The sequence below is a fragment of the Paroedura picta genome, chromosome 4, assembly GCF_049243985.1.
Source record: "Paroedura picta isolate Pp20150507F chromosome 4, Ppicta_v3.0, whole genome shotgun sequence".
Lineage (NCBI taxonomy): Eukaryota > Metazoa > Chordata > Lepidosauria > Squamata > Gekkonidae > Paroedura > Paroedura picta.
The window spans coordinates 78,236,962-78,263,568 of record NC_135372.1 but is presented as its reverse complement, the minus strand read 5'-3'; the positions used below and the strand labels follow the sequence as shown (position 1 = coordinate 78,263,568).

The following is a 26,607-nucleotide window of genomic DNA, read 5'->3' as shown; positions in this document are numbered from 1 at the left end:
TTGCAAAAACAGAAGACCAAGACACCCTGAAGGCCAGGGAGGCAGCCCATGAGAGGCAGCCCAAGGGAATGTGGGGTAGATCATGAGACAGTGCAAGAAGAGATCTGTAAGGATACCCCTTGGCAGATGGCAACTGAGGACTAACCAAGGAATTATCTATGGACTAATATAAGGAATTTATGTGGAAGAAGACATTGGACTTCAAGATAGGATGGCATAGAGAAAGACAAAAATTTAGAAGTGTGGGGAAGTATGCCTGGAGATATAATTTAAACTTGGCCTTTGGTGTGGGAGTTGTTAGGGGACCATCTCACTAGCTGGGGAACCATGGGCCAGTTGTCATCATGGCAATTCCTGCTCTCAATGGCCATTGCCACTGTGGCCATTTTGGCCAGATGAGCTGTTCAACACACAAGGAAATAGGCGAGAGGAGAACAGGATGCTGCAGTCAATATGACATGTCCTTCAGTCTGCATTACCTAGATCAACAAATGGGCACCCGAACAAGGGGAGGTTAATAGACAGAAATACCAACTCCACATATTGTCCATGAGAAGAGAAGGTCAGGCTTTTCCTCCCAGGAGGGTTTGGTCTCTGCCACATAAGGAAAACAGTGGGGTAGGTACCCTGCAAGATACACAACCCACCTGAACGACCAAAACCAAATCAACCCACCTGAAAAAGAAAAGGCTATTCATTGATAGCCACCCAAAATACCCAGACCAAATGACAGGGCTGGAGCCACAGCCAGGGCCACTCACCCCCCCCCCCTAATAAAGGAAAGTATTGCGACCAAACTGTGCTTCACATTCAGAGTGTTGGGGGTCAGGGTTTATTTGTGGTCTTTAACCCCATTCCCAGAAAGGAAAGTAAAAGGAAAATAGGATATCAAATTAACACCCAGGAAAAACCTCACCCCATATGAGATGTGTCCAGAAATGGAACTCTGATTGTGTTTGAGATGTTGATATTTGCTTTAATGCAGAAAGCCAATAAGCTGATTTGGCTGTGAAGCACCCAGACTAGATGCAATGCAATGACCAAAACCACAGCCAGGGAGGGCCTTGCATGCGCGTGCACACACACACACACCAAGTGAAGGGAAAACCACAAATAAAGTGTTTCCCCAAAGAAAAGTAGAAATCTGGATTTATGGAAGATCCTTCGGCCCATTTTAAGAGAGAAAATTAGGAGAGTTAAGCCAGAAAATGTTTACTAGGAAAACATTTAAAGAACACCACATTGGGGGAAAAATTGTTCCCAGACAGAATACTTCAAAGACAGAAAATAAAAGACGTCTCCCTGCAGCCACAGGCACAGCAAGACTCAGATTAATAGCCAATCGGACAACAAATGGGGAGGGGGTTTGAATACCAGCCAAAAATGAACAGACAAAGATCCACAAGTAAGGCTGAAGGTGCTCCTTCTCTCTAGAATCACTCTATCTATCCCACAAAATTATCTCCCTCCAAATAGCAATGCGCCCCTCTCTCTCTCTCTCTGCCACCCAGTCCCACGGAGTGCAAAAGAACACAAAGCTCTCTCACGTGGCCTCAGGGATTATATATACCAAGGCATTCCCAATGAAACCAAGGGGAGCACTACTCTTGGCTAATGAGGATGCCAATCAAGCTAAACAGATAATCATTGGAGTAGCATGGAGACCAAAAGGCAACCCTACCAAGCCCTGTTTATGCCGGAAGAGAGATGTTTGTGTGCTTCACATGCTCAACACATGTATGCCGAGGGAGGAAACTCCACCCCCACAAAAGCCCATGAACACACACAGAGGAGTAAAACCCATATGTGGTCATGCGCGGTTGTCGGGGGCATGGCCATATGAGCCTGGTTTGCATGCCGACTACCCAAAACTACCCAATTTTGTGGGTTCGTGGAGACCCGTGTGTTGGGTCATGCCCAACTCTAGCCACTGGGTTGGAACAGCTGCAAGCATCTTCTGTTACTGCAGCCTGGCTGGGTGTGGTTATCAGCATTTTCTTCTGCCACAGCCAGGTTGCCATCCACCACTGCAGTTGGACCAAAGCATGGATAATTGTCAGGGGCTCATGGGAATTGTAGTCCATGGACATCTGGAGAGCCACTTTTTGTCCTCTCCTGCCCTATAGAAATCTGGTATTGAGGTCATTCAGCATGTACCAAATCAACCAGAACTCACTCCCCCAAAATGATTTTTTTCCCTAGCCCTAACTGGTATACATATTGCTATTTTGTTCTATCAATATGATGATGATGTCATCTGTTCAGTCATGTCCCTCAGTGATTCTATAAGAAAGTCTTCGCCATGTGCCCCTGTCTCTGACTGCTTCTTTTCGTTGGTTCATGGTCATCCCTGTATCGGCTTTGATTGTGTCAAGCCAGCGGATCCTTCGGCGACCACGTTTCCTTTTGCCGCTGACCATGCCGAGCATTAATGATTTTTCTAGCAAGTTTAATTTTATGATGAGTCCAAAGTAAGTGAGCTTCAGCTGTAATATCTTCCCTTCTAATGACATAGTTGGTTTGCTCCTTTCTAAAACTATCTTGTTGGTAACTTTGTCCATGGTGTTTGCAGCATTCATTTCCATAATTCGAAAGCATTTTTTCTCCTCCTGTCTTCCTTCTTCAGAGTCCAGGTTTCACATCCATAGGTTGTTATGGAGAAGACAATGGCGTTGACTAGCTGTTCAATATAACGCTATTCAATTGCTGAACTTCTTTAAAAGCCCCTTGGTGTCAAGGGAAGAAAATTCAAGTCTGATGAGACTTCAAGAGACCTTCCATATGCTCTCCATTTACCAGCAGGAAAGTGCTGACTCTTCTACCTTCAATCCTTGCAATGGGGAGAAGCCTCCAGCAGGGACAAGGCCTACATAGTAAACCCAGGTTCAGTTTGACCCTTTCTCTTGGAAAATTTACCAGTCTGCCTGTCCCAAGGAAAGAGAGACACCAGCTAATAGCTGTCTCCCAGTCGACTTCCCTTTTTTCCCTCCGCACTTCTGTACCACCTCTAAACTCCAGAACTCCAAAGATAAATTTTTATTACTTCTGGAATTTTAGTGGTGTTTCCTACCATTTGAGGTGTCCCTGAGCTGATCCAAAAAATCATATATAATTTCAGCTCAGATATACCCAAATGCAATTCGATACCACATTATCTAGATTTCTAAAGTTTGCTCAGTATAATCCACATAGGAAGAAAGCGATAAATTTAGTACATTGTACAAGGCATACCTTTTCTGCAAGTGACCTATATAAATAAACTGTTCTAAATTATTTATTGTCAGTGTGAAAAACATTAACTTCTCTTTCTGCATAAGAACAACTTGGAAATACCAAAATACTGCATGCATCAGTTGAAAGAAGGGTAGTTGAGTAGTATCCCTTTGCCTTCCTGTGTGTACCTTTTTATTTATTATATATATATTCCACCCTGTCTTCAGAAACTCTATGGTTCAATAGTACCACCATTAACATATTAAAATTAGTGTATTTTGGCCCAGATATCATTACATCCTTAGAATATGAAACTTCTGAATAGTAATTTAAATGTTAATATTCAAAGCTTTATATTTCTGGGCCAGCAATATCAAAGCATAAGCAAACACATGTATTACTTATGGGAGAAGCATCATCAAAAGACTGAATCCAGCTTACCAAAGATTTTCTTCTGGTGCCATGCATTTCTGATCTGCTCTATAGCAAACACACTTGCTGAAGAAGCAAAGTTATATGACAAGTAAATAGGCGTCAGATATGGAATACAGATTTCATATCTAATATTGGTAGCTAATAGATGATGCTTTATGAAATGTTTATCTGATGGACTGCACTTTTCAAAGCTTAGAGGTGCTGTATAAACAGATAAAGGACTGTGAAGGGTTAATTCTTCAGAGAGCCAGAAAGCCTTGAGTGACAGGCTGTTCTATGAGATCTGATTGGTTAATATCAGCTGAGCCAAGAAAAACTTCTGAACTGGATGCTGAGGTAAATGGAGTCTGATTTCAGCCCTAGTACATTTTCAGAATTCACCCCAACTGAGAGCAGTTTAACACAGACAGGAGAACTAGGGAAAGGCTGTCAAAGATGAGTGAGTAGTTAGATGAAGACTCACATTCAGGCCAAGGAAAGTGGATAGATCCTTTAGTGAGAGAAGAAAATTTCCTACCCAGTCAAACAGGGAGTCAGCTCTGAAGAGTGCAGAGATCCCTGATCTGGGGAAGTTAGAAATTGTCTGTAGAAACCTGTTAAATACTCAAGACAAGTACTCTTCTACCTCCAATCCTTGCAATCGGGAGAAGCCTCCAGCAGGGACAATGCCAGCAAGTGAAAGGATTTGGAAAGAGTGTTCCAGACTGCTGGAAACCAAAATACTGGAAAGAGTGTTCCAGACTTCTGAACACCAAAAGAATCAGAGAATACTCAAAGAAAGTGTGCTGAAGTGAAGCTCCCATTCCCTCCCTCAGGTTCCTGGGCTGAGCAATTAGCCCAAATATTATACTGTGACAGGCTGGTACAGCCAGAAATCTTCAGGAAAGGAAAAAACAGATATGCAAAGTGGCTCAATCACAGAAGGGAAAGAGAGCCAGCATGATGTAGTGGTTAAAAACAGCAGCCTCTAATCTGGAGAACCAGGTTAGATTCCCCATTCCACATGCAGCCAGCTGGGTGACCTTGGGCTAGTCACAATTCTCTTAGAGCTGTTCTTGAAGAAAAGCTCTTTTAGAGCACTCTCAGCCCCACCTACATCACAAGGTGTCTATTTTGGGGAGTGGAAGAGAAAGGCATTTGAAGGCCAATTTGTGACTCCATTGGGTGGTAAAAAGTGGAGTATACAAAACCAGTTTTTCTCTTCTTTTTCCCAAAACTTTGTCTCTGGGGGAGGGAAGTGGAGAGGGGCCATCCCAGCTTCATTAAATGCTTATATGTCTGCCGCTAAGCTTGCAGAATGAAAAATTTGCATTTGCAACTTCCCCCAAAGCCCTCTATGTATTCAGAACTTGAGTCTGTTTAGAACCTAAAGTAATGCATGCAAGTGTATAAGAAATATGTATGTGTAGTAAAGGTAACATCTATGCCAAAATCAAGGCCCCCATCTTTCCTGGTTCACGACACAGACTGTTCTGTGCCATCCTGATTTATGTGGTAACATAACTCTGACAATAACCCAACCCTGACAACTCCTTTAAGCTCCCCCTTATTCCAACCAATGGGTGCAAAGGCACTAGAATAATGAAAGTAGTTGGACATTTTAGTGGATGGAAAGTGCACTGTCTAAACATGACAAAATATACCTCTTAGCTATTCTTCATGGAGTCACATAGGAATTTTTTGAAAGTATATACCCATTTCACCATTATTTTGAATCTCTAGGGACCACAGAAAGCAAATCCACATTATCCTTAATATGAAGTATATTCTCCATATTAATGTTTGCCTTTGTGATGAAAATGATAGAAAAGGATAACATTGGTATTCATACAAGATGAGTAGGAGAACATCCAACGATTTTGTGCCTTTTGAATTCCCTTTTCTTCTTGATGATTTTTTTGGGTACTTCTTTGCAAAAGAGCAAGAAGGTGTTTGCAGGGAGTGGTTATCAGGCATTGGAGGAAATACACTACCATTTTAATTAGTGTGATATTTCATTGATAGGAGATGCCCATTTAGATGGGCATTCCCATCCAACTTCTCCTTCAACAAGTCATGCACAATATGTGTATACGAATAGAGCTGGATTAATCCAAAATACTTGCCACACAGCTCTAGTGAGCAATGCAATTGCCACTGTTGACTGGCAAGGCAGGGAGCATTGGCCTGGTTGCCTGAGCAACAGGGAAACATTCTATCTTCCTTAAAAACAAAGCAGCAGCAGACAGAGAGCACAATAGTGGCAAACAGGCATTAAAATGTATATAAGAACTGAAGATAGAGATTTTCGTGAGGACATATTCACACACCTAGAAATGACAACTTCGGTAGAAAAAAAAAATCAAACCTCATAAAAATCGGACCCAATAGCTAAAGAGAAAGAATGATTAAAAAACAAACACTTCATGCTGTGCAATAGCCTACCTGCTGAAACTCCATGTGATGCCCGCTACCATAAGGCATGATACTGATGGTTGCAGCTCTTCAAATTCTAGAACTGTAAGCTGTTGTCAACCAGAAGAACATCAGTTACAAAGCATTGATCCAAATCCTCTGACATCTGTATCCAGAATGTTTTCAGACATATGCATATTCTGCAAACAAAAAGGGGGGGGGGGGAGAAATGGAAACAGTTTACTCAAGGGCAAGAACTACAGGGTTAATTTCTTAACAAAGGAATGAAATCAAAGCAAAAAATTCAAGGATGGCCAATCAGTAAGTGCATCCTGAGACAGCTCTTTCAAACCATGCCAACCAGACAAATAACTGTCACAAGCACATATGAAGAGATTTTGGTCCTCAGATCTTCCACAAGATGTCATGGGCCAACTATCAAAGATTTCTCTTCGGTCCCTACGTACACAAGTTGCACTCTCCCATTTGTTAATTATGCATTGCCTCTCCACCAAACTTATCAAGATACCAGTCAAAACCAAACATAATATAACAATTCATTTAAAAAGTCATGACTAAAAAAGCTCCAAACAAATCCCCAGATAGCAGCAGCACAGAAACAATAATATAACTGATGAAATACACACAGCAGTCACATAAATACTGAGATAAAGCCAGTTGCAGCAAAATGAATGGCAAAAGAAACACCTCAATTACTCAATAAAAGCTAATAAAATTGTAAAAATTGGCCACATGCCATAAAACTTCAAGAGAAGGTACCAGATTGAGATAGAGGGCATCTACCCAAAACAGGCTGTCCCTCGTAGCCACCTGCCTTAATACATAAGGCTGAAAGATATGAAGGAAGGACTGACACACAAAATGAATTGTCCAGGCAGGGTTATATACGTGTGTTTAGAATAACACACACAGGATGCTTGATTAGAGTATGAATCCCAACAATACTGACACCTGGAACCCAAAGATTTAAGGTTGGATAGAAGCATTTTCAGTGAATGAATGAAATCCCACATGGCACTTGACCAAGTTCCTGGGTCCCCCAGAGCAAGTTAGGGGCTCAGAATGTTGTGCCCTTCATCCATGCTACCCCTGGCAGAAGAGAATAGGTAGCAATAGGGAAAACTCATGTAAGTTGAATAATGAAACAATTATCTGATCTAATTATATCTTATCAAAAGACATACTGGCATAGATCCTAAAGTCAGTATATAACAAAAACACTAATTTTTCAAAACTATGAGTTAATATTTTAGGGATAATTTATTTTTACAAATATTTTAGATAAATTTGTCTCTAGCATTTAAATTCGCAGTAACAAAACTAACAAGAGAGCTTCTAAGGCAATTTTCGTTAGGCATGGAGAAAGAAAGAACTGTTGTATGCAGCCCTAAGCTCCATCAAGAAAGGGTGGAATAAAAAATGGGATAGATCAACAATGCCATTCTGTTGTGATTTGCTATGCAAATGGTTTTAGGCAAAAAAAGCACAATGCTTTTTCCCTTGCAATGAGGACTCACATAAGATGGATTTGTCTCAGGGGCTTTACGCACCGGGATCTTTGTTGCAAATTGGTCACTGAATGAAAAATCGCCATTTAAAGTAGTGGAATTCGTCGTTATGCATACCTGCCTTTGTGGTGGAATCCAGTTGCATTTTGTAGCGTTTCCCACAGGCTTCCGGTCTCGGCAGAAATCGCTAGAAAGGAAGCGCTATTGCCAAGCTCGTCCCGCCCCTGGCCGTCAAGCAGCCAATGGGCAGCCGTTAGCATGCTCCCAAACAGCCCCTTTCCCTTTAAGAAAGGTTTAAAAAAAAAAAAAACAGACCCATAGCAACGAATCTGGGTAGATTCGTTGCAACGGAGAGACCCATCCAGCTGCTTGGTGTGTTTGAGCTGTCGTTTGATCGTTGCCACGCTTCCTCCGAGTGAACCCCCCCCCCTCACGGGCCCGATTTTCGGCTGAATGAATGTGTAAAAAAATAAAGAGAAAATACTTCAAAAAACGTGCTTTTCTGTGGTTTGTGCTTAGTGACTAAAGGGGAGGGACTGAAGCCAGGGAAGCCTCTAAACAGAAAGAGGCTCGCTGGTGCGTTTATCCCCGCTCGCTCGGAGAAAAAAAAATGGCGATCGCTTCGCCGGAAGATCAGAGAAGAGAGCCAGGGGGAGGGACTTTGTAGAAACCGCAACAATGTTAACGCACAGGTCTTTTTCGCTAGTGTTGCAGATTGGTTGCAGGACTGTATCGCTTTCCGGAAGGTGAATCCACTTTTGGGGATTTCCCTGAAAGCGCTACAAGGAAGCGCTTTTTGCAGATTGGTTTCAGGTGTGTGGCAGATTGTCGACGACGTTGTGCAAAACAGCAAATCAGTAGCGTTTTCAATTGGCAACCATTGTGCTATTTTGAAGGCGTGCAAAAAGCCCCCCAGTCTTTTCTTTCTTTCTTTGTGTCGTGGTTCGGTCCTTGGTGGCTTGGGAACCAGACCGAACCCCGCCATCAGAGGCGCCCGCGATCACGGAGGTAGGGCATGGTGATCACAGGCAAGCCGGCAGCTGGGCGCCCCACCCGATCGTTGAGGTGGCAATGGCCGCTAAAGAACCTCAATGTCCCCCTCCACCTTTTGACAAGGGCCCGGAGATGGCCCTTTGTTCCAGGAAAATGGGCCATCGGGAACCCCGGAAAACCTCGCATATGTGCATGAGTCATGATTGTATCAGCATGTTCCCTCCGGAAGTACTGGGTGGGGCAATACAGCCAAAGGAGGTGGGTTTTGTATAAAAGAGAGCTTCCACCTGGAGTTCGGTGGAAGCTCTTACTCCATACCAGCGGACTCCACGTTGCTGAAATAAAGCTTGTTCCTGTTGTATCGTTCACCAGGCCTGGCGTGACGTTTTCTTCAAAGGGCACCCTGTTTTTTCAGTTAGCAAGCGGGTTCCCGACATCGTAAGAGCTTCCACCCGAACTCCAGGGTCGGCATCGCATCCGAGCGCTTATCGGGACGGATCCAGAGATGGCGTTTTCAAGCAACGAGGCGGTCTCGACCCCCACGAACCCCGGGAACATGGGTTTAATGTCCCCGGGAGATTTCCTCCGAAAATCGGGGGGCCAGGAGCAGCTGTCCGGGACCCCGAGACCCTCGGCAGCGGCGGCCAAGGGAAGGCGCCGGGCCATGGGGTTCCCAAGCACGGCGGGGAGCGCGCCGAGGTCTGGGGGGTTGGCCCCAACCTGGGACACCCAGCTGAGGCAGGCGCTTCGCCCGGTAAGACCTGAGGAATCCCTAGAGGACCTGCGGCGGGCCATGGCGGACTTGGCCAGGCGCTTGCAGGCAGCTGAAGCCCGTGAGCAAGCTCGGGCCGGGCCCGGAGGGACTGGTAATACAACGGCGGAGGGGATCGCGTCGAGTGAGGACGCCTCCAGCGACGAGGACGAGCCCGGTACTGGTGAGCGGGCCCCGGACCCCGACCCGGAGCAGTTTTCAGTCCCGAGTAGGCGAGACGGCCAGCGGAGAGGCGAGACAGCAGAGGATCTCGGGGGAGCGGGTGAGCCGACGGGGCGGCGAGAGCCGGACCAACGCAGGAGCGACGTGCAAGGCAGGGAGCGGCACGGCGTCGTTGGGCAAGTTGGTAGCCGGTGGAGCGGAGCAGGACGAGACGGCGGACGCCGAGAATCCCGGATCCGGAGGGGGTCGGACTACTCTCCAAAACGTTCCCCCCCAGAGCTTAAGGCGCGTTTCGACGGGACGCCGGACGACCTCCCGCAGTTCCTCCTCCACGCGCTGACGCATGCCCGGAGATATGGAGACCGGTATGAGGACTCCGAGGACTTGGTCTGGGGGGTGGCCTCGTGTCTCCAGGGCAAGGCGGGTCAGTGGTACCTGGGGTTGGCCGAGCGCGGCGACCCGGCAACTCAGGACCTGCAGGACTTCGTGGTCGCGCTCCGCCGACGATTCCAGGACCCCCAGGCTGAGGACAAGGCAAAAAGTCGGATCAAGGGACTTCGACAGGGTACTAGGGGGGTTATGGACTATATAGACATTTTCCGGAGGGAAGCAGGCAAGGTGTTCTCCTGGAACGAGGAGACCCAAATCGAGTACTTCCGGGAGGGCCTTAACCCGAAGCTCAGGGAATGGGCCGTGATCAAGGGGACGGAAGAAGATCTGTCTACACTGGAGGGGTGGTGTTTTGTGGTCGCCAAGCTGGAAGCCAGCCTGGGTTGGGCCGCCGCACCCCCCCGGGAGGCCAAAGGCGGGTCAGCCGAGGCGCCAAGACCGGGCCCCGACAACTCTCGCCCCAAACGACCCCCGAACCCCGAGCGGGAAAGGAGACGCCGGGAAGGACTGTGCCTGAAATGCGGGGGGTCAGGACATTTCGCAGCAGCGTGCCAACGGCAAGGGGGGGAGGACCGCGGGCTCTCCCAGGGGGGAGGTGCGACACGCCCCCAGCAGGCACGCCGGGCGGAGGACCTCCGCAACGAACCGGGAAGCGTCCAGGCGACGGGAAACGGCCAGGACCTGCTGTAGACGGCGCCGGGCAGCAGGTCCCGCGGTGCGAGGGGAAACCCCTACAGCATGAGGCGCGACCTCCGAACGTGGTAATTTTAGAGCTCCGGAACCCGGAGAACGGACTAAGTTGGGTGGGGGAGGCTCTTTTGGACTCTGGATGCGACCACAGCATGGTCCACCCCCAGATAGCCCGGGCTTTGGGGCTACCGAAGCGCATTCGGAAGGTTCCCCTGGTTTTCGTCCAGATGGACGGCAGCCCGATTCAGGGGGGACCTTTCGGGGAGGAGGTGGGTCCTATCGCCATCCACATAGGGGACCACCAAGAGCTGCGGTGGCTGATCCAGGTCCCCGTAGCGGGATATCGGGCGGTGTTGGGCCTGGATTGGCTGAAGGAACACAACCCCGTGGTGGACTGGCGGGCGGGGACCCTGAAGTTCGACTTGACGGTGGGTGCACGGCATCGGGTCCCCCGCGAGAATTCCAGCCACAAGAGGACGGCGGCGCGTCCCAGGGGAGCGGCGGCGGCGCAGCAGGAGAAACCAGAGCCCGAGGTCCCGGCAGAGTACCGAGACCTCGCAGCCGTTTTCAGCGAGCGGGAAGCGGACGAGCTACCCCCACACCGCCGCACGGACTGCGCTATCAACATCCCAGAGGGGGCGGTACTGCCCAAAGGGCGCATCTACAAAATGAGTGAGGGTGAGCTCAAGGACCTCCGGGAGTTTTTGGGAAAAAATCTGGCCCGAGGTTTCATCCGGCCCGCTTCCAGTCCCATGGGAGCTCCAGTCTTGTTCGTCCGGAAAAAGGATGGGTCCCGACGGCTGTGCCAGGACTACCGGGGCCTCAACGCCATCGCAGCGGGGAACGCTTACCCCCTCCCGCTGATCCCGGATTTGCTGGCCCGGCTGGGCAAAGGGACTCTGTTCACTAAGCTGGACCTAAGGGAGGCGTACTACCGGGTACGCATCCGGGAGGGGGATGAGTGGAAAACGGCGTTTAACTGTCAATTGGGACAATTCGAATTTAAAGTGATGCCGTTCGGTTTAAGCGGGGCACCTGGGGTTTTCATGAGTCTAATTAATGAGGTGTTGCAGGACCTTCTGTTTCAGGGGGTGGTTGTTTATTTGGATGACGTCCTGATCTACAGCCAAGATCCCCAAGAGCACGTGACCCTGGTGAGGGAGGTGTTAAAGCGCCTGCTGGCAAACCACCTATACGTGAAGCTGGCTAAGTGCGAATTCCACCGTCCCTCCCTGGACTATTTGGGCTACCGCATCTCAGCCCAGGGCATAGCTATGGACCCCGAGAAGGTGCAGGCGGTGCTGGACTGGGAAAGGCCCCGCACCCGGAAACAGCTACAAAGCTTCCTGGGGTTTGCTAATTTTTTTAGAGGCTTCATCCCCAGATACTCCTCCGTAGTGGCTCCCCTCACGGACTTGCTAGGTACCAAGGGGAGAGGTCCTCGCGCCACGCGGCCCAGCGCAGCGCTCGGCTGGAATGAGAAATCGGAGGCAGCGTTCCTGGCCCTCAAGCAAGCTTTCGCGTCTGAGCCCACGCTACTGCACGTCGACCCAACCCAGCCGATGGTGGTACAAGTCGACGCCAGCGACGCAGCAGCCGGGGCGGTTCTCCTGCAGCGAGACCAGGCGGGACAGCTGAGGCCGGCGGCCTACCTCTCACGAAAATTCGCCGAAACGGAGCGGAACTGGTCTACCTGGGAGAAGGAGGCGTTTGCGATTAAGTTCGCCCTCACCGAATGGCGGCATTGGCTGGAGGAAACAGAAGAGCCGTTCGAGGTCTGGACAGATCACAAGAATCTGGAGGCGCTCCGGCAACCGCGATCCCTGAACGCCAAGCAGATGAGGTGGGCGGAGTTCTTTTCGCGGTACAATTTCAAGCTGGGTCACATCCCCGGCAAAGAGAATTTCCTCGCGGACGCCCTCTCCCGGCTGCCGCATCATGGGGAGGGGTACGCTCCTTGCACCAGGTCTGTGTTCGGTGAGGAGCAGCTGGGACGGGGGGTCGTCACTAGGCGTCGGGCCAGGGGGGAATGGGAGCCCGACCCGGCGACCGCCCCGCTCCGAGACCGCCTAGTGGCAGCCTACGGGACAGACGAGGAGCTGGCTGAGCTCCGGGACTCTTTGATTTTGGACTCCGGTCTCTGGCGGAGGGGGGAGGCTGTCTACGTCCCGGAAGGGCTACGACGGGAAGCCCTCAGCCTCTGCCACGATGCTAAGACCGCCGGGCACTTCGGTTTCGTAAAATCCTGGAAGTTGGCCCGGCGGCGGTTTTGGTGGCCCAGTCTGCGGCGGGACACAAAAGCTTACGTCAGTGGTTGTCCTGTCTGCCTGACCTGCAAGCCGGGGGTTGGCAAGCCGAAAGGGCTGCTGCACCCGCTCGAGGTCCCGACCCGGCCGTGGTCAGTGATCTCCATGGACTTTATAACAGACTTGCCTCCCAGCAAGGGGAAAACGGTGATCTGGGTGGTGGTAGATCTATTTTCCAAACAGGCCCACTTCATTCCTTGCGCCAGTGTCCCCAGTGCTTCACAGTTGGCTCGGATGTTCCTGGATCACGTGTTCCGACTGCACGGGCTGCCGGACAAGGTGATTTCCGATCGGGGCTCACAATTCGTGTCCCGGTTTTGGCAAGCTTTCCTGCGCCTGTTAGACATCGAGCAAGGGCTGAGCTCCGCTTACCACCCCCAGACGGACGGGCAGACCGAGCGGGTTAATCAAGTACTGGAGCAGTACTTGCGGTGTTTCGGTTCCTATCATCAAGACACCTGGGTGCCCCTGCTCCCCCTGGCCGAGTTCGCGTACAACAACGCAGACCACAGCAGCACGGAGATGTCGCCTTTTGCCGTCGTCTACGGGACAGACCTGAGACACTTCCCGGAGCTTGGAGAGGTCCCCGCCCGGGAATCGGCCGACCTTCGCGAGTGGGGGAAGCGTGCCGGGAGCTGCTGGAAGTCGCTGCAGGAGCAGCTCCACAAAGTCAAGGCAGCGCAGAAAGAGGACGCCGACCGGAAGAGACGACCAGCTGAGGAGATCCGACCGGGGGATCGAGTTTACCTTTCCACCCGGAACCTCCGGTTGAATTTGCCCAGCAAGAAGCTAGGCCCTCGGTTTTTGGGGCCTTTCGAGGTCTTGGCCCCGATCAACGAAGTTTCGGTCAAGCTCAAGCTCCCCAAGAACCTCCGGCACATCCATCCCGTCTTTCACGTGAGCCTTCTAAAAAAAACTCCGGACGGTGACGTTTGGCACCCCGTGTTTTCCCCGCCAGCGCCCGAGGTCCTGCCGGGGGGGGAGCACCACGAGGTGGCGGATATCCTGGACTCTAGACTCCACAGGGGGAAGTTGCAGTACCTCGTGGAATGGAAGGACTTCGCTTTGGGGGACCGGGAATGGGTCTGGGCAGCGGACGTCCTTGCGCCCCGACTCACTGAACGTTTCCACAAGCGGTATCCTGGCCGTCCCGGGGGGTTGGAGAATGGACCTTTGGGGGGGCAGAATGTCGTGGTTCGGTCCTTGGTGGCTTGGGAACCAGACCGAACCCCGCCATCAGAGGCGCCCGCGATCACGGAGGTAGGGCATGGTGATCACAGGCAAGCCGGCAGCTGGGCGCCCCACCCGATCGTTGAGGTGGCAATGGCCGCTAAAGAACCTCAATGTCCCCCTCCACCTTTTGACAAGGGCCCGGAGATGGCCCTTTGTTCCAGGAAAATGGGCCATCGGGAACCCCGGAAAACCTCGCATATGTGCATGAGTCATGATTGTATCAGCATGTTCCCTCCGGAAGTACTGGGTGGGGCAATACAGCCAAAGGAGGTGGGTTTTGTATAAAAGAGAGCTTCCACCTGGAGTTCGGTGGAAGCTCTTACTCCATACCAGCGGACTCCACGTTGCTGAAATAAAGCTTGTTCCTGTTGTATCGTTCACCAGGCCTGGCGTGACGTTTTCTTCAAAGGGCACCCTGTTTTTTCAGTTAGCAAGCGGGTTCCCGACACTTTGCCATCAAGTCACAATGGACTTATGGCAACCCCTTGGCTTTGCAAGACAGATGTTCAGAGGTAGTTTGTCATTGGTTGCTGCTTTGTAGCAATCTGGGATTTTCTTGGTGGTTCCCCATCTGTCCCCAACTTACTGAGGAAGAGGTGGCTGGAGCATCAAGGGACTGAAGAGTGGCTTCAATGACCCTGGACTTGACCACCACAATGGCCTCTGGGCAGGGCAGCAGCAAGCATAGAGAGACAGAGAGGCCAGAAGATCAGAGTCAGACGAAGGAGAAGGAGCCAGGATGGCCAAGTAGTAGGCTGGGGATAGAGCCAAGGGAAGAAACAGAGGATAAAAAGAACTGTTTTTTGTACCTCTCTTTTTACTACTTGGGAGCCTCACAGTGACTTACAATTGCCTGCCTTTCCTCTCCTGACAACAGATATCTCGTAAGGTAGGTGGGGCTGAGAGAGCTCTGAGAGAACTGAGAGCTCTGAGAAACCAATGTCACCCAGCTAGCTACATATGGAAGAATGGGAAATCAAACCTGGTACTCCAGATTAGAGACCACCACACTTAACCACTACACCAAACTGGCTCTTGGAAAGAAGCTCCAGCATGAATTCCAGGGAAAAGGCAAGGCACAGAGACTCATGGTGGTGAAGGCAGTCTCTAGGCTTCTAGAGTGGATGTCAGGGCAAGTCACCCTCATCCCTCTAATTTCTGACACCTTGGGAGTATTCCAGCAACAAGTGTAAAGATAGCAGAAGGCGGCATCAGACCAGGTGACACCATCCAAATACTAACCAGGGTCAACCCTGCTTTGCTTCCGAAATCTGACAAGATCAAGCTAGCCTTGCATTCATGATGCAGCCAGTTTGGTGTAGTGGTTAGGAGAGCGGATTTCTAATCTGCACTCCCCCGGATGCAGCCAGCTGGGTGACCTTGGGCTCGCCACAGCACTGATAAAACTTTTCTGACCGAGCAGTGATATCAGGGCTCTCTCAGCCTCACCCACCCCACAGGGTGTCTGTTGTGGGAAGAGCAAAGGGAAGGCGATTGTAAGCCGCTTTGAGCCTCCTTTGGGTAGAGAAAAGTGGCATATAAGAACCAACTCTTCATCTTCTTGTTGCAGACAATTGGGAGAAGGTGTATATGGGACAATGATACTCATGATGATTTTAGGTTAGTCCACTCACCATATAATAGAACCACCCTCATGTGCTGAGCTTCCTGTGGTCAAAAACAGTGCTTGAAGCTTGGAATGACAATTGTCAAATAGACATGTTCCTAATGTTGAAGTTGGGTTTTCAGAATACACTGTGGTAACATTTGCTCCTTGGGGTAGGTGAAAACAATCCGCAGAATTTCCATTAAATTAAAAAGAAAAATAGCATGGGATGTCACAGATACATGGCCGGCCAAATTAAGCAACTATCATTAAAAGCCTACAGTCTGACAATGTCTGACATCCCTGTGTCCAGGCTTAAGTAGACCATAATTGACATGGATGGAGAAATAAATATACACAATACCTTTAAAACTCCCATTTCCATTTTTATTTACTTACAAATTCATGAATTTTACTTACTTACAAACTCATGAATGCAAATAAGGCCATTTGAGGCATTAGATTGTACATGGCCTAATACCCAAACACATGGCATTAGTTTGCTTCATTTTAAAATATAACCACTGCAGACATGTGTGCTCAAAATCTGTCCTTCATATTACAAAGGATGATGTAGGAGCTATTTACTATATTTATGTATCTAGAATTCTTGACTATACCACTGACTGCAGCTATAAAGCCCCATGCCTATGTCATTAAGTAACAGATCAGAGAGAGAGAGGGCTATGCTAAACCATTCTGGACTGATGAGCTGGTATATGACATGTGGGGAGCTTGCTGTTTGTGGATGGGTTAAAAAGTCCCCCACCTAAATTGCTTTGTGAAGTGCTACAGCTAAAATGTTACAAGATCACTCTGTATGATCTCTCCTTTTCATGATTCTCTCAAGAGGCAGTAGGAAAACTGAAAAACTCAGCCTTAAGGAAAAGGAGTGGGTGCTGGGGATTGGGACAGTTTTAACACAAATGGAATTGAATCAGGAGCTTGCTTTTACTGGAAGCTTAGTGAAGGAGTGGCATTTAGTTTACAAGGTCTGTCCCACTGCCTCTCATATACACCTTGCCTGATTACACCCAGAGCTGAACGGCTATAGAACAGACATTTATTCTACTTAGCTTTGGAATCAATATAAATCTATATCCAAAATGCTGAGTTTATACTATAATATGACTGACATGGCCACTGATGGAAATTGAAATATGATATTAGGAGATGAGTAAAAATCTAGAGATAGAAGAGAGGGAATCATAAAGCAGGCCAATAAATCTGAAACAAATCTGAAGGAAGCAGATATGCTGAGGCACACATGCCTTTTCCTTTAGAATGCACAATATATTATGCATTTATTTCCCCACAGTCCAGTCAGTAGAATGCATTAAACAAGGAGCTGCAAATTGAATATATAGAAAGGTTTCCCCTTACCACATCTGTGTTGTTGTTGTTTTTTTGCAAGTCAAAATTGCAGTGTTATCTGGCTTCCTGCAGGAGGTGTAATGAAGTCACAACATATTTGTTAGAGGAGTCAACAGCACCAGTAGTCCTAGAACTCGATTGATCTTTATTTCTTGTATATTGGCCTGTTCCGCATACTTATCTTAAGACAGAGTTTTGGAATCATTTGGGATTCCAAGTTTTGGAATCATTTGGGATCAATCACTATGCATCTCTTCCCTTATTCCATTGTATATTGTGTTTAGAAACTGACGTCTTCCTGCTCACATAAGTCACAGAAAATAATTGTAGTCAGTTTTAAAATAGGAGGGCTTGTGGGTGTCAGCAGTGCTTAGGGTGCATGCACAATATTGATACTGTGTAGTAACATTAATTTTGCTGAATGCCCACTTTAAAAGTTAAAAATAATCATGGGTGAATGATTGCCTAGAACTAGTGCATTTATGCTCTATCAAACTGTAGTATGGAACTAAAAATACATAGTCATGATTGTCACTATAATGAATCATTACATTAACACACTACCGCTAATTTTTTATTATGAAGGGAAAACATTGTTAATAAGAGAGGGCATGGTGAGAAGGAGAATGGAGAGGGAGGGGTTTGAAGGAGAAAGCAAGAAAAAGCATGTCCAAGATCCACACCATGGAAAAGAATGATTTCACAATTCACAGCTAAGACCAAACCAACCTGCAATCAGCTTGAAAGGAGAAATTGCTCTATAGGTGGTCACCCCCCAAAATGCAAAAAAATGAATTACAAACATTCACCCATACTTGCAAAATGAAAAAGAAATTTTAAAAAATCATATAATGATTGCAAAGCCAAGGTAAAGTTCATATGCAGAACAGGGCCTTGTTGGAGCAAAGGAGAAACTAGAATTGCAGAACATCACAAGACTACTGAAAGTAGGAAGATAATAATAGCATGATCCTTATCTGGGAGGATTTGCAGACTTCTTTTGTATTCAGTTTTAGCAACTGGTTGCTAGTGGATTTTTTTCTGTCATTTCACATTGACCCATTTTAGTCAGTGACCTCTTGCATTGGGTTAGCAAAACATGGCTGAGCTGTTTTTAAGGAAAACTGCTTTCTTCTCATTTTCACCCCTTAATTGTGCTTCTAAATCACCATGATATGCTACTTAAAATCTCCATAGTACTTCCTGCAATGCCACTTTCCCCCCTGTACCATTTTACCATGCAATCTTCCTCTAGCTCTTCTATTGTAGACCAACATGGCAAGAAGAAGAAAGGTTGTTTTTTTAAAACATTCAAATATGAGTGCTATAGCACTAGACTGATATAGCACTTTCCTGCCATGGCAGCACCAGTGAGATGCATTGACTCCATTGAGCCAATGGAGTCAATGTATTTTATTGATGCTGCTTTAGTGCTAGAGTGCTATGTCAGCCTAGCCCTATAGTGCTCACATTAGAACATTAAAAAACTGTGAGGAAGACTGCACAGCGAAAACTGTGGGGAGAAAGTGGCACTGTTTGAAATGAACATAGTGCTTCAGAGATGGTTCATTAATGGAAGGAAATTAATTGCATGAAACACCTGTCCCTGTATCATGTCCCTGTATCACTTTACTTGAAATTGGGCCAAAAATGAATAACATCTGGTTTAAAACAGTAATGTGAAAATCCTGAGTCACACCCTTCTAAGTCCATTGGATTGCACTTAAATCCACTTTGTTTTTTCTTTGACAGCTACTTAATGCCTACATTGTGATCTCAGTTGGAAGCAGCAAGATGAGGACACCTCGATATGATGTTCTTGAGGTAACATATTCATTGAACGAAGTTTATAGTACATTTGCAAACATTTGCAAACTTTACCAAATATGATATGCTTAGTTAAAGATACATTCAGAACTGAGAGAATGTTAATGATCTATTTGACAGACAGAAGGTATTTTGTTGCTTCAGTCAAATTTCACTTGGTATTTACTCCTATGCTGTTGCTAGCTGGGTTCGAACTGAGCCTTTGTCACAATGCTTCAGGGACTCGGCTCAGATCCAGACAGCAGTGACTCACAGGTCCAGAAGGTATTATCTGTCATGTCCCATATCACTGATAACTAGGAGAAAGCTAAGTACTTGTGGTGTGCTGGTGCTTCCCTCACTATGCTGCCCCAAGCATGGGTCACTGTTGACAGGCAGAGGTCCGATCACTATAATCAGTCTGAGTAATCTAGGTGAGGGAAAGCTCAAGGTTCTATCTAGTCAGTGTCTTAACTTTCACAAGCATTGTGTTTGTGTAAGATGCTGTTAAGTTGCAGCTGACTTATGGTGACCCCACAGAGGTGCTTTCAAGGCAAATAGGAAGCAGAAATAGTTCTCCATTGCCTTCTTCTGCAAATTGCTTATAAGGGAAATAAGAATACCGTATTTAAAAGGGCAGGTATGTATATGTAGCTCATATGTATATGTAGCTCACTTCTGTCCATATTTTCATTTCATGCTAATCACTTGCCCATCCCTGTGATTGGCAGAAATATAAGCTCTGCTGCATCAGAACATCTCATAAGGCAATTTTAAGATAGCCACGTTGCAGTCTTGTGCTGCTGTAGAGATGCAGACCATCTCAGAAGTGCAATTAAACCCTGTGGAGTATACTCCTTATTAAGTGTGCTTATAATTGCATCCTTAACCTCTTGAAATTTAAATACAGGAGCACATGGAAGCGAGTGCTTAGAGCTTTTCATCCAACTATAACAAAGTCTTCTGCTAATATAATTTTCTTGAAATATGAACACATGCCTGAAACCTCTCTCTGTTTGTTCTGGCATGGTGCATGTTTAGTACACCATGTTCTGACATAGTGAATGTTTTCACACCAAAAGTATATCTCTAAGGCTCCAGCAAATCCCTAGCCTTGGAAAGGGCTTATGACAAAAAGCTGGGCGGTCATCTGTTATCTAGATGTATTGTGGATAAATTCTTCCATACAATTCATTGGGGTTAATTACATAGTTCTATTATTTATTGCATAAGGATGGTTAAATTCAGCTTATGGAAGAAATGGGAATAATTAGGTCAGCCAAAGAAGGCTTGAAGGGGAAAAACAGAAGGGGGAAAAAAAACAAAGCCAGATTTATATATAAATAATAAATTAAAACATAGATAGATGATAGATAGATAGATAGATAGATAGATAGATAGATAGATAGACAGACAGACAGACAGACAGACAGACAGACAGACAGACAGACAGACAGACAGACATTCCACTATTATGTCACCACTCCCAGTCCAGCTGGCCCACAGTGGCTTAAAAGTTTAAAAATACAGTTAACCCCCCCCCCAAGAAACCACAATTATAACCTTAAAACAACCCTCCCACACTCCCTAATCACCCACCCAAACCCTAGTCCCAATATAAACCTCCAAAATACATGCATGCAATTTGCCTTTCATGTGTAAACATAATTAAGGCAAAGATAATGTTTATCTAAACCATTTGACACAAGGGCTGGATTTCACATAAACGTCACTTTGTTGGGCAAGGCCATGTGTGCCATAAAATATATGGCCAGGTACTAGAGAAAGTACATCTGTAAAGAACACAGGATATCATTTTTAATGGAACATATAAACATGCTGAAAATATTAACACTGGCAATCACCAAGTTTATGTGTCATCACTATTTTTGTCCAGGTGCCACCACAATGAGCACAATGAAGGAATGGAAATCCAGGCAAGCTGCTCCTGAGTTCCTTGGTGGAATGGCTGGGTGAACACATTCTAGATAGGTAAGATTCAGAAAAGTCTGAGAAATTATTATTATTATTATTATTATTATTATTATTATTATTATTATTATTATTATTATTATTAACTTTTTTAGCCTGCGACTCTCTAGAGACCTATGGCGGGTAACAATAAAAAAACCCCATCTAGTGCCATAACAATGCTGACAGGACATTAAAAAAGCAGCCAAGATTGCAAGCATAACCCCCCCCTCCTTTCCCTCAGCCATTCATCCCGGGTGGGGTATGGAAGATGGCACCACATAGCCTGAGGAGAGGCTTCATTGTTCCTCACCCTAGCCTCAGCTGAAGATCTGGGCCCATTCTGCACACATAGGATAATGCACTTTCAATGTGCTTTGGTTGCTGGATTTTCCGGTGCTGAACAGGAAAATCTACTTCTAAAGTGCATTGAAGGTGCATTATCCATTGTGTGCAGAATAGGCCCTGGTGAAAGAGCCCCATTTTACTGATAGCTCTGTTAGCAATCCCAGGAGCTAATTCCATCCTCCCATCCCTTGTGCCAGTTTGCTCATGGGCCAGATAAGAGGCCTGGATGTACAAGTTTTGGCCCATGAACTATACCTTGGACATCTCTGATCCAAACTCTCAGTGTTACATATTCCTGGCATTGATAAATTTTTTCTTCATCTAGAGTGGGGGTCATCAACCCCCGGTCCGCGGCTCGGTACCAGGCCGCCAGCAGCCACGCCTGCCTCCCCCCCACAGCGAGAAGGAAGGGAAGAGGCAGGCACAGCCGCTGGCATGCTGGCAATGCAAACGGCTGGTGGCGAAAATCTGCATGCGTGGCAACTGTGCGCAGCTGCTGCACGTGTTTGCGGCACCCGGGCCGTCGGCTCTCCCCTCACCCCTGGAGACAGTCTCTGACCTCAGAAAGGTTGGGGAACGCCGATATAGAGGACAACGAGGTTATATGTGTCCTTCACTACATATCTTTGAAGTGTACCAAACTAGTTCTGCTTTTCCAAAGGCAGATATTATTATAAATTATAAATTATGTAAAAGGTGAAATATTGAGGGATTTTATATATTATCATCTGAGAGCACAGCAACTACACATGGTTTGCACAATTTCAGTCTCCCTACGTATTTATAATGCTACAGAAGGGAAAATTAGACATGCTTGTTTTCACTGGGTCTGGATACCTTAGATCTCACTCCAGTTTCCTGCAGCCACACAGGAGCTGTGTGGAATTACTTTTAAAAACAAAGGAGAGCCCATTTGTCCTTAGAACATCACGACACTGGGAGGAAAGGCTCCAGTCCCCTGCCCCCGATCCCATTTCCCATACTGAGATAGTTTTGAAGAGGGAAATGTCTCTCAGAAGATTTTCACAGTACCATTCTAAACCATTCATTGTTTGCCTCTCAGCTGTCTCTGAAGCGCTGTAGTTATTTCAAATTGTTCCCCTCCCGCCCTCCATTTTTCACTGCACAACACAGAAATGCCTTGATTCCAATGGAGTCCAGTGGATGTTTTTTTTTTAATCCACTCCAAGGAAGATTGCATAGCCAAAAAAAAAAGGGGGAGGGGGCGGGAACAGAATACCACAGTGATTCCACAGCACAGTGAAAGGGTAGAAAAATGGAAGAAAGCTGTTTCCCTCAAAAGTGGCTCAACCATGCTTTGCTAACCTGATGCAAGCAGTTTTATATGAACAGGTAAATAAATTCCTCCAGCAACCATCTGACAGAAAACGCAGAAAAAATCCATTCATAACCAGTTACTAAAATGGAATGCTGTTTGAAAATGGCCTCCATTTTTAATGCTTCATGTGGAGTATTCTGCATGGACCAGCAAACACTGGGAAGTAACCCTCCCACACACAAACAGAGAGCACTGTTTTGGTGCAGGGGAAGGAAGGAACTCTTCTTATCCCTGCAGTGGTATTCTATGACCAAATGGTCGCTCCTTTAAAAAAAAAACCCAAAAAAGTGATTCCCTGAAATTGCCATGTTGCTGCCATGCAACTGCAAGGATTCCAAGTTGGTTCCGGAAAACTGATCTGGTTAGTAGTTGTAATTCTGGGAAATCTTCAGGTACTACCTGAGGTGTGGCAATCCAAATCGCTGTGAGAAATAAAAAGCTAGGGTAACAAAGGATGTGAATACAGGGGGCTTTTCTGAGTGGCGTAATGCTAAATAAAATTGCGTCTCCTGGCCCCTCCTCACCTTTCCTGCTGTCTTGCTCTTCTCTGCCACCATTTCGCACTTCTCCCCCTCCACAAGTGCTGCTGGTAATAGTGAAAGGGATCGACGCGATTTACACGGGACTCTCTTCCACCTGTTACTCAAGCCAGACAGCCAATCCCCTCTCTCCATGCTTTGAAGGGCCCACAATGCCCACTTTTTTTTTAATCAATAGTTGCATAGTGCTTCTTTATTGGCACCGCCTATGGAATGCTCAGGCTTGCTTCTTTTAAAAATAAATCTTGTTCCTGATTTTTTTGGGGGGGGGGGACTTGGAGAGGTAAGTTTTGTGCTACAACTTTGGGGATCATTTTTTCTTACCTTTCCCTATATGATTGAATGACTATTTGTTGCTCCTGGCAGTTCACTTGGGGAAAAAAACCCCTCAGTTCTGCTGCCTCTGCCTCTCCCCTCATGTGCACAAACACATGTGCGTTTACACTCCACGGAGTTCCCTTGCTGTGGGTAGCAGGGCTGCCTGCCTGGGGGCTTTCCTTGCTGTGTGGTTTGTGGCTCCTCACCCTACCTTTAAAGAGAAGGAGGGAGGGAGGGACGGAGGAGAGAGTGCCCGGCTTCTCCATGTGATCCAATGGGGAAAGTGCCCGGCTTGCTTCCCCATGTGATCTGATGGGGAGAGTGCCCAGCTTCCCCATGTGATCCGATGGGGAGGCTTCTTCAAAGGAGAGATGTTTGGGAAAAAATTCTTTCTGCCATCACCTGCACACTTGTCCATCAGAAGGGGACGGGACAAGGCAGGGGCGGGACAAGGCAGGCACCTTGCACATTTGAGCCTCCATACCTTTCTTTGGCTGTTGGGCTGCTGGCTGCTCTCCATTAGGTAGTGCAACATATTGTTGGTGAATATACTTTTTGGGATTCCCCAACTAGTGCTTTAAAATGGAGGAAGTATCCGACCAGATGCTGCCCAGAAGCTGGATGTTGGCGACGTCATGTGTAGGGGCCAAAATATAATGACTGCTTAAGGTAAGCATTACACTATATTTAAAGGGTGCGGAAATGCCCAGAGAACTTCTAAGATATCTTTGTCTCGCGTCTAATGTTATAGAGATATTCCATCAACTGCTTTCTTTTTGTGCATTTTTTGCTTCATTGTAAAATAAAAATGACATCAGCATCATCATTTTAAATCTGCATACTCTTAAAGGAGAGGCTGATGCTGTCCCTCCAGATTAAACGAAAGACCTTTCTTTTCCAGAAGGCATTTGAGTCTGATCAATACTAGGACAGTACATATTAAGGTATATTCCCCTGCGCTTTTAAGGAATTACATGTTATGCTGTATTGATTCCATAAAGTAGTTTTTTAAATTTTAATTTGTGAGTTTCCTGGAAGACCTGCAGATAGAAATGGGATATAAATAAATAAATAAATAAATAAATAAATAAATAAATGAATGAATGAATGAATGAATGAATGAATGAATGAATGAATGAATGAATAAATAGGTTAAAGAAGCATTTGACAAAATAAATATATAAATAAAAATGCTGAATAAATGATATGTTACAGATTCCATTGTGTTCTCCTAAAATAAAGAACTGACTTCTTTGCCAGTGATATCTACTATTTATTTATTTAATTTCTAGACCATTCCTTCCTGCAAGCTGGCTCAGAGTGTTTCACAACAAGTTGCATTTAAAACCATAGCTCAACAAAACATAATAAAACACTGTAAAACTTTAATGCTCTGCCATTTCTGTAATCCACCCACCACCACTATCTTGCTGACACTACTAAAGATTCACCATTCTTCTTTGTTCTGTCACTGCTTGTTCATTGCTTAATTAATAAGGCAGCCATTCTATTTATAGCCTATATTTCCTGGCTTACAAGTCAGTTTACAGTGCCTACAGCTAGATACAAGTCAATACTCTGCAAGATAGTTCACTGTCTGAATTATAAAAGCTGAGTCTGCCCTGTGCATCACCCACAGAGGACTTAATCCCAAGTTCTTTTTTTTTTATAATTTTATTGTTTATTATTATAAAGCATTTACAGAAAAATTGTGAAGAAAAAGCGACCAGCTGATATGGTTTGCCATCTCTTTTAACATAGATATTCAGTTCCCATCACATATTATTCCTAATCTAGAAGTTTTTACCAGTTTTCTTAGCCAAGTGATTGTTAATTCATATGAGAGTATGATCTGTTATAAGAATACATTCTGTTATTATCTTAAATGATATTAGGTCAGTCTCCTTCATACCTGACCCAAGAATTTCTACTGCCGTCTTGTTAATACCTATGAAATATGGTTTGTCCTCCTCTTTTAGCATTCATATTGACATACATATTCAATTCCCATCGCATATTAATCCTGATCTAGGAGTTATTACCATCTTTCTTAACAAAATAGTTGTTGATACATAGGAGAGTATAATCTATTATAAGGATATATTCTATTATTGTCTTAGATGATATAAAGTTAGTTCCCTTCATATATTGGATCTGTCCTAAAGATTACTGCTACTGTCTTTCCCGGGAAGCCAGGAAAATACTTCATTGTTCTACTCATCTTTCGGGTGGACGCAGAAAATGAAATTGTGCTTTTTTCCATAGTAGAGTGTTTCTGATTGTCCTTCTGTCAGGGCCAAAGAAATCTCTTACTTGATTCTTGCTTGTAGTCGCCTTTGAGGAGGCTCTGAATCCTTTGTCAATCTGGATCTCTTCCTCTGGTCGCACAGGGATATCTCCTGATAGCTTCCTAGTTGCTGTCGCTTTTGAATAGACTCTTTTTATTTTGCTGATCCAAATCATTTCCTGCTCTGAATAGACTTCCAGGTTTTCGGTGCTTTCCTTCCTTGAATCTGTTTTCCCAGGTTCTTCAAAGGTACTTTGAGTTTTTACATCTCTGGCACTCTCTCCCTCCAGTTGATTAACTTCCAGACATTGAAGTTTCACTTGATTTGTTGTTAGCTGAGCTACGTCATCAGCTGGTCTCTCCGGACCATAGACTCCATCCAAAAGCTCCCCCTTAGTCCCACGAATTACCTTTTCCAGCTTATTGACTGCTTTCAGTATCTTTGAGTTTCCTTTGCATAACAAATGGAAAAGCTGTGCCTTAGTTAGTTCTTCCATAGTTCTAGGCAGTCACAAACTATAAACAGAAAGTCTCGTGAGGTCTCGCGGGAGCACGAGCGATCCCAAATTATCAGTTTGTCGGTCTCCGTATCAAGTCAAATTCCCCCACTGAACTTTCACCAATAAATCTTCAAAACACTCTCTTTGTTTGGTTAATGGGTATAATTAGCTGGGAGTCTCTCACTCGGCGAAAGAAGGAATTCGCTTGTGAATTGGTTGAGGGGGAGGGGAGGGAAGAGCTTGTGGGAGAAGAGAGAGAAAAGCCAGAAAGCTTTCAATTCTTACTGTTGCAGATTCCAGCTTCTGTCAGCTTCTGCTCCTGTCGATCTGGTAAATGATGGTCTGGGAAGAATGTAAGGTCAGCTGGTCGTTTCAAGCTTGTAGAGTTGTTTGTGACAAAGA

At 46.1% G+C, this 26,607-nt stretch overlaps 1 protein-coding gene across 8 annotated transcripts in view; it reads right to left on the bottom strand.

The window, feature by feature from the left end:
- Positions 1 to 26,607, bottom strand: part of DAB1 (DAB adaptor protein 1) — an 825,935-nt gene that overhangs the window by 611,308 nt on the left and 188,020 nt on the right. For all 8 annotated transcript variants that reach the window (XM_077333584.1, XM_077333572.1, XM_077333571.1 and 5 more), the window contains exon 2: positions 6,073 to 6,242. The gene's annotated coding sequence lies outside the window, so the exon portion shown is untranslated. The remainder of the gene's footprint in view (positions 1 to 6,072; positions 6,243 to 26,607) is intronic.